The 14,191-nt window shown below is 42.7% G+C and overlaps 1 long non-coding RNA gene across 1 annotated transcript; it reads right to left on the bottom strand.

Annotated features, from left to right (window-relative positions):
* Nucleotides 1-10,732: 10,732 nt before the first annotated feature.
* On the bottom strand, nt 10,733-13,110 carry LOC148781672 (uncharacterized). The gene is made up of 2 exons (XR_016056998.1): nt 11,978-13,110; nt 10,733-11,361 (listed from the first exon to the last, which is right to left on the bottom strand). It is a non-coding gene; the product is annotated as an uncharacterized LOC148781672 (long non-coding RNA).
* Between the last annotated feature and the right edge of the window lie 1,081 nt (nt 13,111-14,191).

Raw genomic sequence — 14,191 nt, forward strand, 5'->3', positions numbered from 1 at the left:
TCGTCTTATTTACCGTGAAAAATCAAAGAGATATGTGGATGTATATCACTATGATCTGAGAAAGTGGGAATAATCAAATTCCGATCTGAGGCTAGATCTATCCAGAAATAAGCAGATCTGCTCTCATATATGTGGCGGAGCCATCTTGATGAAAAGCATCTCAAAACACAATTTTCAATCAAAACAAATCAAAGCCAGATAAAAATAAAATAAATACAATGAAAGAAAAGAGGAAATGAAGATGAAGAGAATACAGGACCGGACTGGATGGCCTGGGCTTATCGAGCCTTCGAGGGCTCGCCTGTATCAGAACCGGTTCCTTTTGCCCTTCTGGTCCAGATGTCGATCAACAAGTCTCTGGTGGTAGTTGTGCCCTGGAAAATGGCTTAGAACTAGGGTTTTCAGGCTTAGGTTAGATAGGTTTTCTCTTGGAGTTTTTCTCTCAGGTCTCTATCTCCTGCAGCTCTCTAGAGTTTCTAATCTCTATCTCTAGGGTTTTTTCTCTTGTCTTAAGCTTCCTCCCAGTTTCTCTCTCCGTCCCCCTCTAAATGGTTCCCGAAATGATCCTCAAAAAGGGGCCAAATTTGCTGGGAAGAATCAACTCATGCAACAAACAAATCCCCCCAGTTAAAGACACCATTTTGCGGAGGCAGCCGCACAAGTAAAATGAAAAAATAGTGATTTGGACTGGGCGGCACGGGTCGTGTCACCCGGGCCGCATGAGACGTGCCGCCAATGGTTGGGCGGCTTGTTCTGTGTCGCCTAAGGCTAGGCAGCACGCCCCATGCCGTCCACACAAAAAATGCTCCAAATAAAAAATTTTCTTTTCAAGTGTGTTCCACTGTCTCTTGTGAAGCTCTCAGAGAAAATTTGGGTTAAAATGATTTTGTTTACTATTTTTAATGATTGTTTTGGTAAAATAGGTATTTAAGGAAATCTAGGTCAAAACAAGGTTTCTGCAGGGTTCCGAGCAGGCAAACTAGTTCCGGATCACAAGGTGGGCTATGTGAACTATGGATTTGGGTTTACTAAGTTAAATGTGGTCCTAAGGCTTCAAGAAACATTAGAATTCACCAGATTTAAAATGGGGTGTCTATAGTTGCCCCTCTTTAGCACTCCCTATCCGTAGGGGGACAGGTGAGTGGCAAAGAAGTAAACACTTTGGCGTTCCCTGTCCTTCGAGGGGTAGGCGAATGTCAAAGATAAAGCATACATTTTAAATTTCGTCCTGAAGTGACGCGGTAAACGGGCACACCAACTAATCCCTCAAAGTCATTGCGCTCACCGAGCTCACCCACCTAAGGCATTTTCCTCCCAGGGTTTTCGGCATGAGATGTCGACGAGTTACAAAAACTTGAAACTCGAGTTGGATTTTCTAGCCATGGCACTTATCTTCAGGGGTTTTCACAATTTGAATTTTTAACCCTGGCATTTTCATTGATCTCCTTAGCGTTTCTTAATGATGTCTATAGGGAAAGGCTTTCTATAAGAAGAGACTTGTCTGGCCGAATCCGAAGTGAGAGATGAGGTAGCAGCGCGGCAAATGCGGTAATCATCATATGCCGGTGTCCAAGTTCCTTCGTTTTAGAAAATGTTTTAGAAATTTTGAAAGTAGGGGGAGATTTGAAAATAGAACCCGGAGTAGGGACGGATTACGATTTTAATAAAGAAATTAAAGTTTTTGAAAACACAAGACATATAATGAAAATTTTGGAAGGAGGAAGATATTTCGAAAAACATTGTTGGTTAGCAGTTTTAACTCCTGGAACCATAGAGCCCTCTAAGCAATTTAATGTCATGCAGCGATGGACCATACACCCGACCCTTTTACGTCATACGGGGAAAGACATTTGAACAAGGTGGTTGTGCCTTGAACACATTGAACAAGGCGGTTGTGCCCAGAACAACATTGAACAGGGTGGTTGTGCCCTGAACACATCTGACATTTTACGTCATACGGGGCTAGACGTTACTTGTCTTGGCTCTTTTACATCGCATATGTTTGACGTTGAACTGCATATACCCAACCTTTAACGTCATACGGGGCTAGATGTTAGAACAGGGTGGTTGTGCCTTGAACACATTGAACAGGGTGGTTGTGCCCTGAACACATCCGACATATGGGGCTAGGCGTTACCTGTCTCAGCTCTTTAACGTCACACCAGTTTGACATTTTTCCTATCTCAGCTTTTTAACGTCTTATGAGTTTGACAATTTTCCTATCTCGGCTCTTTAACGTCGCACGAGTTTGACGTTTTTCCTATCTCAATTTTTTAACACCACCCGAGTTTGACGTTTTTTCTGTCTCAGCTCTTTAAAGTCGCATGAGTTTGACGTTTTTTCTTTTCTGTCTCGGCTCTTTAATGTCACACGAGTTTGACGTTTTTCTATTAAAATAGGGTGGTTGTGCCCTAGACCGGACTTTGGTTGGCAGTTTAGGCTCATGCCACCGAGGAGTGTTTTTGATTTTTGAATTTTATTTTTTATTTTTTGAATTTCATTTTTGTTTTTTGAATTTTTTTTTTTTTTTTTTTTGATATTTTGGAAACTTGGTTGGGAGTTTAGGCTCATGCCACTGTGGAGCGTTTTATTTGTTTGAAATTTTCTTGAAAATTGGTTGGAAGTTTTGGTTCATGCCACCGAGGAGTGAAGTTTGCAAAAAATTGATTGGCAGTTTAGGCTCATGCCACCGAGGGGCATTTCTTTTTGAATTTTTTGAAATTGTTATTTTTCAAAAACGGGTTGGCAGTTTAGGCTCATGCCACCAAGAAGCTTTTTTATTTTTATTCTTTTTTTGAAATTTTGGAAAATTGGTTGGCAGTTTAGGATTGTGCCACCATGGAGCATCTAACAGGATGTCCGAAACCAATGTGCTTCAAAATCATTTGAAAACATTTTATTTCAAAAAGTCATTTTATAAAAAAAACTTTATTTGTTTTTTATTTTGATTAAATGAGGTGGGCGACACAAGGCGTACCGCCCATATGCCAATTTTTTTTTTTTTTTTAAATGAGCACGAGACGTGCCGCCCATATAAGTGTTATTATTATTTTTTTATAACTGAGGTGGGCGCCACGAGACGTGCCGCCCACCCAAAAGAAAAAAAAAAAATTGAGATTTCGAAATGGGATAAAAAAGATTTCTCAAAAAAATGTGGACAACACGAGTCGTGTCGCCCGAGCGGCATGAGATGTACCGCCCATATGCATTTTTTAAAAAAAAAAAAATTAAATGAGGTTTTTGGCGGCACACTCGTGCCGCCCAAGTTGAGCGACACGGCCCGGGAGGCACGAGACGTGCCTCTCATATAAGTATTTTTTTTTTTTTTTTCTGTAACTGAGGTGGGTGACACGGGTCGTGTCGCCCGGGCTGCACAAGACGTGCCGCCCATACGAATTTTTTTTTTCTTTTTTTTTTAATACTTTCGGTGGCACGAACCGTGCCGCCCAAGACCAGGTTGGACGACACGGACCATTTCACCCGTGCTGCACGAGGCATGCCGCTAAGCCCAGGTGGGTTTTTAATTTAAAGGGGTGCCCCACCCCCATTTTGCACTTGTTTTGGGGTCTAACCCCGCTGTTTGTTTTTTATTTCAAACTTTCCAACCCTATCCTCTTAGGTTTTCCTCCTGAGAATTACATTTCATACCAAAATCAGACTGATTGTCGAGGATGGACGGTGAGGAACGTCAGGGGTGGGCGACACGGGTCGTGTCGCTCAGGCAGCACGGGTTGTGCCGCCCACCCAAAAGATTTTTTTTTTTTTTTTTTGAAATTTTGAAATGGGATAAAAAAGATTTCTCAAAAAAATGAGGACGACACAGGTCGTGTCGCTCGGGCGGCATGAGACGTGCCGCCCATTTGCAAATTATTATTTTTTTATTAAATGAGGTTTTTAGCGGCACGCTCGTGCTGCCCATATCAAATTTTTCTTTTCTTGTTTTTTATTTTTTCAAAAATTTGAGCGGCACGAACTGTGCCGCCTGGGACCAGGTTGGGCGACACAGACCGTGTCGCCCGGGCGGCACGAGGAGTGCCGCCAAGCCTTGGTGGGTTTTTATTTAAAAGGGGTGCCCCTCCCCCATTTTGCACTTGTTTTGGGGTCTCACCCCCCAGTTTTATTTTAATCCAAACTTTCCAACCCTATCCTCTTGGGTTTTCCTATTGAAAATTACATTTCATACCAAAATCGGACTGCTTGTCGAGGATGGACGATGAGGAACGTCAGTGGATACTCGGATCGAGTCACATCTCGATAACAAAGGCCAAGAGAAGGTTGCCTCGAGCTTTTGAAAAGTTTGATGAAATGCTCTAATGGATGTTGGTATTTTTTAAGATTGCACATCACCTACCTTGACTTGGGAGGGCCTAAAAAAAAATTATATTGTTTTCCAATTTCCGAAATAAAAGATGACTTGCAAAGATTTCATGGAATACTTTTGTTGTGATCAAATGTTTTTTGAAAAAGATGCACAGACATGCTCGGAATCTTCATTCGAAAATGCTTCTGACATGCTCGTGAACTGTTCAGTTAAAAACCCAAATCATTGGGAGCTAGGTTGTGATGGTGTGAGATAGCCTTGGTGAGGATGGTTAGCCAAGGATGTGGACAAGTCCAGAATAGGCTAGGATGAGAATGACCAAAATACTCTTGAGTGTGAACTCTATTTTTCGGGGCTAATTTTGCATGATTGTGTTTGCCCCTATAACTAGGGATGGTAGGATGACCATACTGCGCTTTTGGGTATAAAATGATAAAAATACCCTTGAGAGCAAACTGATTAAAATACCCTTGAGTGTGAACTCTATTTTTCGAGGGTAATTTTGAATGATTGTTGCTGCCCCCATAAACTAGGGATGGTAGGATGACCATACTACGCTTCTAGGTGTAAAATGACCAAAATACCCCAAAGTGTAAAATAACCAAAATACCCCTGAGTGTAAACACTACCTGTTGGGCATAATTTTGAATGACTGTTTCTGCCCCCATAATTTAGAGAAGGTACGACTACGCTTTTGGGTGCAAAATGATCGAAATACCCTTGAGTACAAAATGACCAAAATACCCTTAGTGTGACTATTTTTTGGGGGTAATTTTGAATGATTGTGTCTGCCCCCATAAAATAGGGATGGTAGGATAACCATACTGCGCTTTTTGGCAGTAAAATGACCAAAATACCCTTAAGAGAAAAAAGACAAAAATACCCTTGAGTGTGAACTCTATTTTTCAGGGGTAATTTTGAATTACTGTTGCTGCCCCCATAAACTAGGGATGGTAGGATGACTATACTGCTCTTTTGGGTGTAAAATGACAAAAATACCCCTGAGTGCAAAATGACCAAACTACCCTTGAGTGTGAACTCTATTTTTCAGCGGTAATTTTGAATGACTGTGTCTGCCCCCATAAACTAGGGATGGTAGGATGACCATACTGTTCTTCTTGGTGTAAAATGACAAAAATACCCCTGAGTAACAAATGACCAAAATACCCTTGAGTGTGAACTCTATTTTTTGGGGGTAATTTTGAATGACTGATCTTGCCCCCGTAAACTAGGGATTGTAGAATGACCATACTGCCCTTCTGGGTGTAAAATACTCTCAAGTGCAGAATGACCAGAATACCCTTGTAGTGTGGTGATTATTTTATTTTATTTTATTATGAAGCATGAGAACTTGATGGCTTAAGGTTGATGACTCCCCCCCCCCCTCTCCCCTTTTTTTTTTTGATACATGGATATATTTGCAAGGGATCTTTGTTGACTGTAGATCTCATCTATTTTCTATTTATAAATGGGCGGCGTTGTTGACTCCTGGGCAGAGGCAGACCCTTACCCGGATTGGTTTATGGGAGGTCTGTGTGTTGCCCACCTCATTTAATAAAAAAAAAAAACATTTTTTTTATAAAAATGAGTTTTTGAGATAAAATGTTTTCAAATGATTTTGAAGCACATTGGTTTCGGACTTCTAGTCAGATGCTCCATGGTGGCATGAGCCTAAACTGCCAACCAATTTTCCAAAATTTCAAAAAAGAATAAAATCGAAAAAGACAATGCTCCTTGGTGGCATGAGCCTAAACTGTCAATCCATTTTCGAAAAATAACAATTTCAAAAATTCAAAAAGAAATGCCCCATGGTGGGCGTCAAACTGTTTACCGTGAAAAATCAAAGAGATTTGCGAATGTAGATCACTCTGATCGGACACTTTAAACTTATAAATGAAATGAAAATAAATGATAGAGAAAGTGGGAACAATCGAATTCAAATCTAAGGCCAAATCTGCCCAAAAATGAGCAGATCTGCTCTCAGATCTATTGCCGAGCTAGCTTGATCAATAGCATTTCAAAACACAGTTTTCAATCAAAAAAAATCAAAGCTAGATCAAAATAAGTGGAAATGAAGGTGAAGAGAATACCGGACCGGGACGGATGGCCCGAGCTTCTTGAGCCTTCGAGGGCTCGCCCATATCAGAACTGGTTCCTTTTGCCCTTCTGGTCCAAATGTCGATCAGCAAGTCTTTGGTGGTAGTTGAGCCGTGGAAAATGGCTTAGAACTAGGGTTCTCAAGCTTAGGTTAGATAGGTTTTCTCTCTGATTTTTTCTCTCAAGTTTCTATCTCCTGCAGCTCTCTAGGGTTTTTAATCTCTATCTCTAGGGTTTTTTCTCTTGTCTCAAGCTTCCTCCCAGTTTTTCTCTCTCCATCCCCCTCTAAATGGTCCCCAAAAAGATCCTCAAAAGGGGGCCAAATTTGATGGGGAGAATAAACTCATGCAACAAACAAATCGCCCCAGTCAAAGATACCATTTTCAGGAGGCGGATTTGGGCGGCACGGGGAGTGTCGCCCAAGTAAAATGGAAAAAAATCAACCGGGACTAGGCGGCACGGTCTGTGCCGCCCAAGGCTGGGTTGCACGGCTCGTGTCGCCCAAGGCTGGGTTGCACGGCTCGTGTCGCCTAGGCGGCATGCCCCATGCCGTAAAAACAAAAAAGGCTCGAAATCAAATTTTTTATTCTCAAGTGTGTTCCTCAGCCTCTTGTGAAGCTCTCAAAGAAAATTTGGGCCAAAACGGATTTTTTTTACTATTTTTAATGATTTGTTTAGTAATATATGGCAATTACAGAAATCTGAGTCAAAATAGGGTTTATGCAGGGTTCCGGACAGGAAAACTGATTCCGGATCACAAGGTCAGCTATGTGAACTATGGATTTGGGTTCACTAGGATAAGTGTGGTCCTACGGGTTCCGAAACCACAAAAATTCCCATATTTAAAATGGGGTGTGTGCACGTCTCTATCTCTTTCTCTCTCCTCCCCTATTTCTAGTTCCTATCTCTATCTCTCTTCTTCTCGTCTCTACCTCCTTCTCTTCTGAGGCCAGTTGATGAAGCCTAGCACCGGTTGGATTTATCTCTCTCCTTCTCTTTTGAGGCCAGTCGATGAAGCCTATCACCTGTTAGATTTCTCTCTCTCCTTCTCTTTTGAGGCCAGTCGGTGAAGCCTTACGCTGGTTGGATTTCTCTCTCCTTCACTTCTGAAGCCAGTCGGCGAAGCCTAGCTCCGGTTAGATTTCTCTCTTTCCTTCTCTTCTGAAGCCAGTTGGCGAAGCCTAGTGCCGACTAGATTTCTCTCTCTCCTTCTCTTTTGAAGTCAATCGATGAAGCTTAGCGTTGGTTGGATTTCTCTCTCACCTTCTCTTCGAAAGCCAGTCGACGAAGCCTAGCATCAGTTTGATTTCTCTCTCTCATTTTCTGTCACAGTCGGCGAAGCCCAATGCCGGTTGGGTCTCTCCTTCTCTCTTCTTTTGACACAATCAGTGAAGCCTAGCACCGACTGTATTTTCTCTCTCTTCTTCTGACACAATTCGTGAAGCCTAATGCCGACTGCATTTTCTCTCTCTTCTTCTGACACAGTCAACGAAGCTTAGCTCCGACTGCATTTTCTTTCTCTTCTTCAAGCACAGTCGACGAAGCCTAGCGCCGACTGTGTCTTCACTCTCCTCTTCTTTGTATAACATAGTCAGTGAAGCCTAGCGTCGACTGCATTTTCTCTCTCGTCCTACTAACACAGCCGGCAATGCCTAGCGCCGACTGCATCTTCCTTCCCCCTCTCTCTATTATTCTCCCTCCTTTCATACTCTTCTCTTCCTTTCTTCTCCCTCCCTCCTTCTCTTCCCTTCTTCTATTTCTTCACTTCTTATTCTTTCTCATAACCATCATTCTATTACTCTTCCATTCGACTAAGAGGGATTGAGGTTAGCCTCTCATGGTAGTCCTGTCGTCAAGTCGTAATGTTGTTGTGTCAGGATTATTTGGCCTGCTTTATTGTCATGACAGACTAACCATCGTGCCTAGCTAGTTGGTACTAGTAATGATGTCTAGTAGTAACCCTGTGAGCAGGTCTTAGTTACCGAGCCCGTTTTACTACCACATCAAGCCAATTATTCATCAGCTTAGTCGCTGCTCTGATCCTCCTGCCTAGTCAAATTCTTCTCTCCCATGTCTTTCTTCCCTTATTTTTCTTTTTGAATGCGCATGCTTGTGCACATTCATCAAAGAGGAAAAGGGTGAGGTCCAACCCACATGTCTTATAACCTTTGCCATATGTGTGTGATTGCATAAAACAGGAAGAATATAAGCCAAGGGAGGCGATTCTGAACCAGTTTTATTACTGGGGGGCTTTCTTCATGATCTAAGAGGGTGCCCACGCGAGCCAACCTAAGTAAGTCCCGAACCCACCTTAAATTCCTCTCTCACCCGTTGGTAACACCTGCCCCCATTCTAGAATGAGGTTCCTGAGAGAGCGATCTCAAAAATGTCCGGGGTCTTCCCTCGAAACCCGAGACGCGTGCCTCCTGATCACCAAAAGGATCCGAAGGGTGAGATCGAGGCACCTAACCACACGCAGTTCATACATGCTCTGGCAACCAACATTCTTGAAGAGTCCCAAGCTCTTCTTCTTTCCCAATGTTTACTTTGTCGCGTCGCTTCTCGAAAAACACAAAGAAAGGGCAACTCTGATCAAGCCCATGCTGATGGGTGAAGCGGTGAGGGAAGTACCCTTCCAGTCTGGCACAGTTTGGGGTCCGATAGGGCAAAACCTCCCCTCTAATGCTCAACATAAACATGAGTTCCCTAATAATCACTGGAGCACCGTCCAACTCCTTCCTCAGTTCGTCGATGAAAGTGTGGTGGGTAAAGCTCCCAACTGGAAATGGGACCCGCCGTATATATGAGGAGTCATGCCCAAACATGCTCCGAGCCTCCCGTGGGCTATGGAAGATGGCCTTTTGGTTAGCAATTCTCATCAAGAAGGGGGGAATTTTCTCCCTTGAGCCCTGACTCCTGATATAGGTTGAAGGGAAATAGGCCCCTAGCCACCCATACACATAATGGATGGGGAATGGAGTCTTAAATTCTGCAGGAAAGGCTTCTCCCCCAACAATGCGATTCCCCCCTCTTTTCCTTTGTAGGCCTTCCATCTGAAGATAGCTCCCAGTCCATGGTAGATAATGCAGAATACTAGTTGAGCGAGAGCATATTGACAGCCCCTCGCCATATCACAAGCCACATAGAGTGCCTGGTCATATGTCATCTACCCCTCCAGGAATAGCAAAAATGTATAAGAATAAAGCCAGGTAAGCGGCCAAGAAGACAGAGTTGTGACTAGTCTCAAGTTGATAGAGTGGGGGCGTCTCCTTAGCAGCTACCTTCCGCTTCTTCCTCGAAGAACCTCGACCATCCTTAGGGTGATCCCCACAAAAGAATTTCACCCATTCGGTGAAGGTTACTCGACTATTGCTAGACTTGGAATGAAGCAAATGGTATATCTCAACAAATTTCTGAAGGCTGGCAAGCGGTTCCTCTCTCCCCAAGAGCACCACCAAAGATGACCCAATTCTAGGACACGAATACGTCATACATGGCCCCAATCAGCGGAAGGCTGCCAATAAATGAAGGTCTAGTAAAGAGATCCCCACTTCCCCATGCCCAAGGAGCTAAGTGTTGCTAACATGACTCCATGTTTCCAGCAACACCTTTACAGTATTGGAGTACCGATCATAATAGCTAGCGAAGCACTGAACTGCCACTAGCAAAGAAGCACGTTCAAGAATGTCTCGAAAGGACACTTGGATGGTCCAAGAAGAATAGCCTTTCAAATATTGGTGCTCCCCTTGCACTCAGAGACCATAAGAAGACCACATCATCCCCTGGGTCTTCACCATTCTCTTCCCCAAGGTGGGTAAATTTACATTGGAGGCCACGTTCATATGCATGCAATGAAGAAGCACCACCCCTTCTTCAATATGGACATTACAGTCGCCTTTCCCCCGGACTTCAAAGTGAACAGGGTCAATAACGAACGTGACGCTTAGGGGCCACTCGGGCTTACATGATGCATTGAAAGGTAGAAGAGAGATAAGGAAAGTGAATAATGAAGATCAGAGAATAAAAAGGACATAGAGATATCGATGAGAGGAGAGAGAATGAGATAGACGAGAAGAGGAGAGAGAAAGAAACAGACGAGAGGAGGAGAGAGATGAGAGTAGGAGAGAGAGAGAGATGAGAGGTAGAGAAAAAGATAAAAGGAGGAGAGAGAAAGAGAGAGATGAGAGGTAGAGAAAAAGATGAAAGGAGGAGAGAGAAAGAGAGAGATGAGCAAGAGAGAGCAAATTACCTTCACTAAAGGGTACCAGACCTTTTCTTCTCTCTCCTCTCTCTCTCTCCAAGATGTGTCCACAATTTGAATGTGAAAACTCTCAAATTTTATTGATCAGTATTGAAAAATCAAAGCTCTTATAACAATCTTGTTGAGCATGTACTTATAGAATTGGGCCCAAACATAGGTGTACGCTAAAAAACTACTTAAATTGTTGATAATTACAATTTAATTGAATTAAAAGAAATTCTAAAATTGGCTGCAAAAGAACTGTTTTGCTATTACCCAACAATAAATGAAATTCCAAAACAGTCCTTGTTGCTGCGCTAGAACTTGCCTGATTCTTCATGGAAAATTCAAGATTGCTCTGGCATCCGTATGACCGAAAGGTGATTTATTTCTTGTCGGGTTCGGTATGATTATCGATTTGATATCAGCTTCGAGCCATGGATCGCATTTTTAGGCCACGATCATGTGACTCAAAATTTGTATACATCTTGAAAACTTCTGATCAATAGTGTGCTTGTTTCTTGATGTTTTCCTTTGATTTCTTCACTGAATTGCATTGAGCATGTCGTCACGATCACCTTGTAATAAGCACAGCTCAATTTCGTGTTCGGATGAAGATTTGTCATCTTGGATTTTTTACCGGAATCTAGAAATCTCGCAGTGAGCAAGACAACCAACATGGTTGTAATAAATGCTCCAAATGCTGTAGGGCACAAGGAAATGCTCTAAGCAAATAAAGCATAAACTTCGAAATGTAAAGCAGTGCTCTAAGCAAACAGAGTGCAAACAACAAAATGTAAAAGTGCTCTAAGCAAACATAACGCAAACAACAAAATGCAAAGTAATGCTCTAAGCAAACACAACGTAAACAGCAGAAATGCAAAGCAATGCTCTAAGTGAAAAGAGCCCAAAGCAGCAGCACTCTGAGAAGCAAAGCACAAGACAACGCTCTAAACAAAAAGGGACTAAAATAGAGGAACACCAGACAGTGCTACAAAGCAGAAAGGAGCAATATACAAAGGGGCTGCATAGAGCAGCAACAATGAGATTGGGTTGAGCCCTGACTAAGGAGGCCATAGCCTGAACGTAGCAAGTGCATGTAAAATGCAAAATGCTAGATTGCAAGAAAAGGGGCAAAATGGAGGTTTTTAGCAAAGCTATGTGCAAAAGAAGGCCAAGTTACACCGGATGCACCAAAAAGATGCATCAAGCACAACATCAAACATATGGTGCGTAAGATACAAAGTGAGAAAGGAGGAACAATAAGAACTTTTAGTGAGAGAAAGCAGTAAGAAGAAGAAGAGGAAGCCAAAAAGTACCTTTTATGGCTTGAGTGCTGACGCTAGCCGAGGCCACAGCCTTACAAAAGAATACTTCAAAAAGGGGGAGCTCTCTTTCTCTCTCTACAGTGAAAATGGTGGAAAAGGTAAAAAGAAATTGGTTTTTTGTCTCTCGCAGTAAAATTTCGAAGGTAAAAATGCCTTCTCTCTCTATCTTCCCTTTTTAGAAACCTCTGACTGCGGGTTTCTCCCAAAAGCGTTTCACCTCACTGGCATCACTTCGTCTAAATCCCTAGTTTGTTCTAGAAGCATTTCGCCTCCCTGGCGTTGCTTCATCTAAACCGCGGGTCTGTCTTAGAAGCATTTCACCTCCCTAGCGTCGCTTTGTCTAAATCGCAGGTCTGTCGCATATACGTTTCGCCTCCCTGGCGTCGCTTCATCTAAACTACAGGTCTATTCCAAAAGAGTTTCACCTCCCTGGCATCGCTTCGTCCAAACCGAAGGTCTGTCCCAAATATGTTTCGCCTCCTTGGTGCCGCTTCGTCTAAACTACGGGTCTGTCCATAACATCTCACCTCCCCAGCGTCCCTTCGGTTAAACTGCTAGTATGTCCCAAAGAATTTCACCTTCTTGGCATTGCTTGGTCAAAATGCGGGTCTGTCATGTTGCCTCCTCTGACCATGTATAACTGCGGGTCTGTCCCAGAGCGCTTTGTCTTGCTGACATCGCTCCCTTAATTCGCGTCTAACTGCGGGCTCATTATGTCTTCTTCTCTCTTCGTTTCAAACCCATGCCTAACCGTGGGTTTGTCATTTCTGCTTCTTCTACTCTTTGAATATCCCGAATTCATCCAAATTTACACTCTTTCTTTCTCTTACTCATCACATTGAAGTCTAGGCTTGCGTTTAGGCGCGAGTCTATCAACTTGTCTTCACCACTCTCATCAAGAGCTCCCAGTCTATGTTAGGCACGGGAACAATTGTTCTCTCCTCATTTCTCACACAAGCTCATAGTTTAACCATGAGCTCAGCACACACTCGTGAACATTTTACACAAGGTGAACAAAAGGGCTATGCCCTTTGTTCCACCTACGCACACTCACCCCACAGCGGGGTAACCCAAGGCTAGCTGAAGCCCAGACCTCTAAGCCCAATAGCCCCATTTTCAAAACTGACTCACCATGAGCCATGAATTCATTAAATAGGTATGACCATGGATTCATTTCAATAATAAACTTTTGAAATCTAAGGGTAATTTTGATCCTTAATGATTTCCAATCCTCAGCAGAGCTATACCCTCGATATATCTGATCCCCATTGGGAATATATTCGGATATACCCTTGCATCAAACTCAAGCTTACTATTGGGACCAAAAAACCGTTGTTCATTTGGGCATCAAACTTTTGAAACTCCATTCTTCCCATGGAGTTACATCCAAATATCCCTTGCTACTATACCATCCTCAATAGTGCATAAGCTCCCAAAGGGACTGCCACTCTAATGGTCCATCTTCCCCAGTGAGTTCCTATTCTTAAAAAGCCAGCATCCCCAGGAAATCACTACTTTCAATGGTCCAACATTCCCCAAATTGACTGTCATCCTCAATGACTTAACAACTCTAGTGGACTATAATCCATTTACCCCCAAATGGGTTGTTATGCCTGATGGACCAAAGCCACCAATAAATCATGACTTCCCTCCATCTCAATAAACCAAAAATACCAGCATTTCCAATAAACAGAATAACCACTATCTGAAATAGTCTATCCCCGAGTGATCACTACTGCTCATAAAACCATCATCCCCAAATGACTAATGTTCCATTCCCCAAGCGGTAGGTCACCTCTATCTATAGGTTACTACCCTAGTGGTGCAAGTACACATTTTTTATCCCCGTGGAGTTTTTCATGTATTAGCTAAACTACTGAGCCATCTAAAACCCCCATACACAGCAAGTGTGAATCGTTTATCACCTTGCTCAACCTAGTACATCCCCAATGATGACAATTTTCATCAATAAAATCCTCACCTATGGTATTTGTTACCCCAGCGAGCCTTATACAAATATACCCTTTTGTACTATGCATCGTCAAGGAAAAAGGTTGCTCTAAAAAGAGAAAGAAGTTGTGAATGATGAGCATCCGATCAGGAATGTTATGAGTAAAAGTGAGAGCTTCAGACGGATATATTCATGAAATTATGGGTAAAATTTCGGTATGGTGAAAACTCGAAAAGGCACCATGCATAAAAATG

This window comes from Amborella trichopoda, chromosome 6 (genome assembly GCF_054954075.1).
Source record: "Amborella trichopoda isolate Santa Cruz 75 chromosome 6, AtrichopodaSantaCruz75HAP2 v2.0, whole genome shotgun sequence".
Lineage (NCBI taxonomy): Eukaryota > Viridiplantae > Streptophyta > Magnoliopsida > Amborellales > Amborellaceae > Amborella > Amborella trichopoda.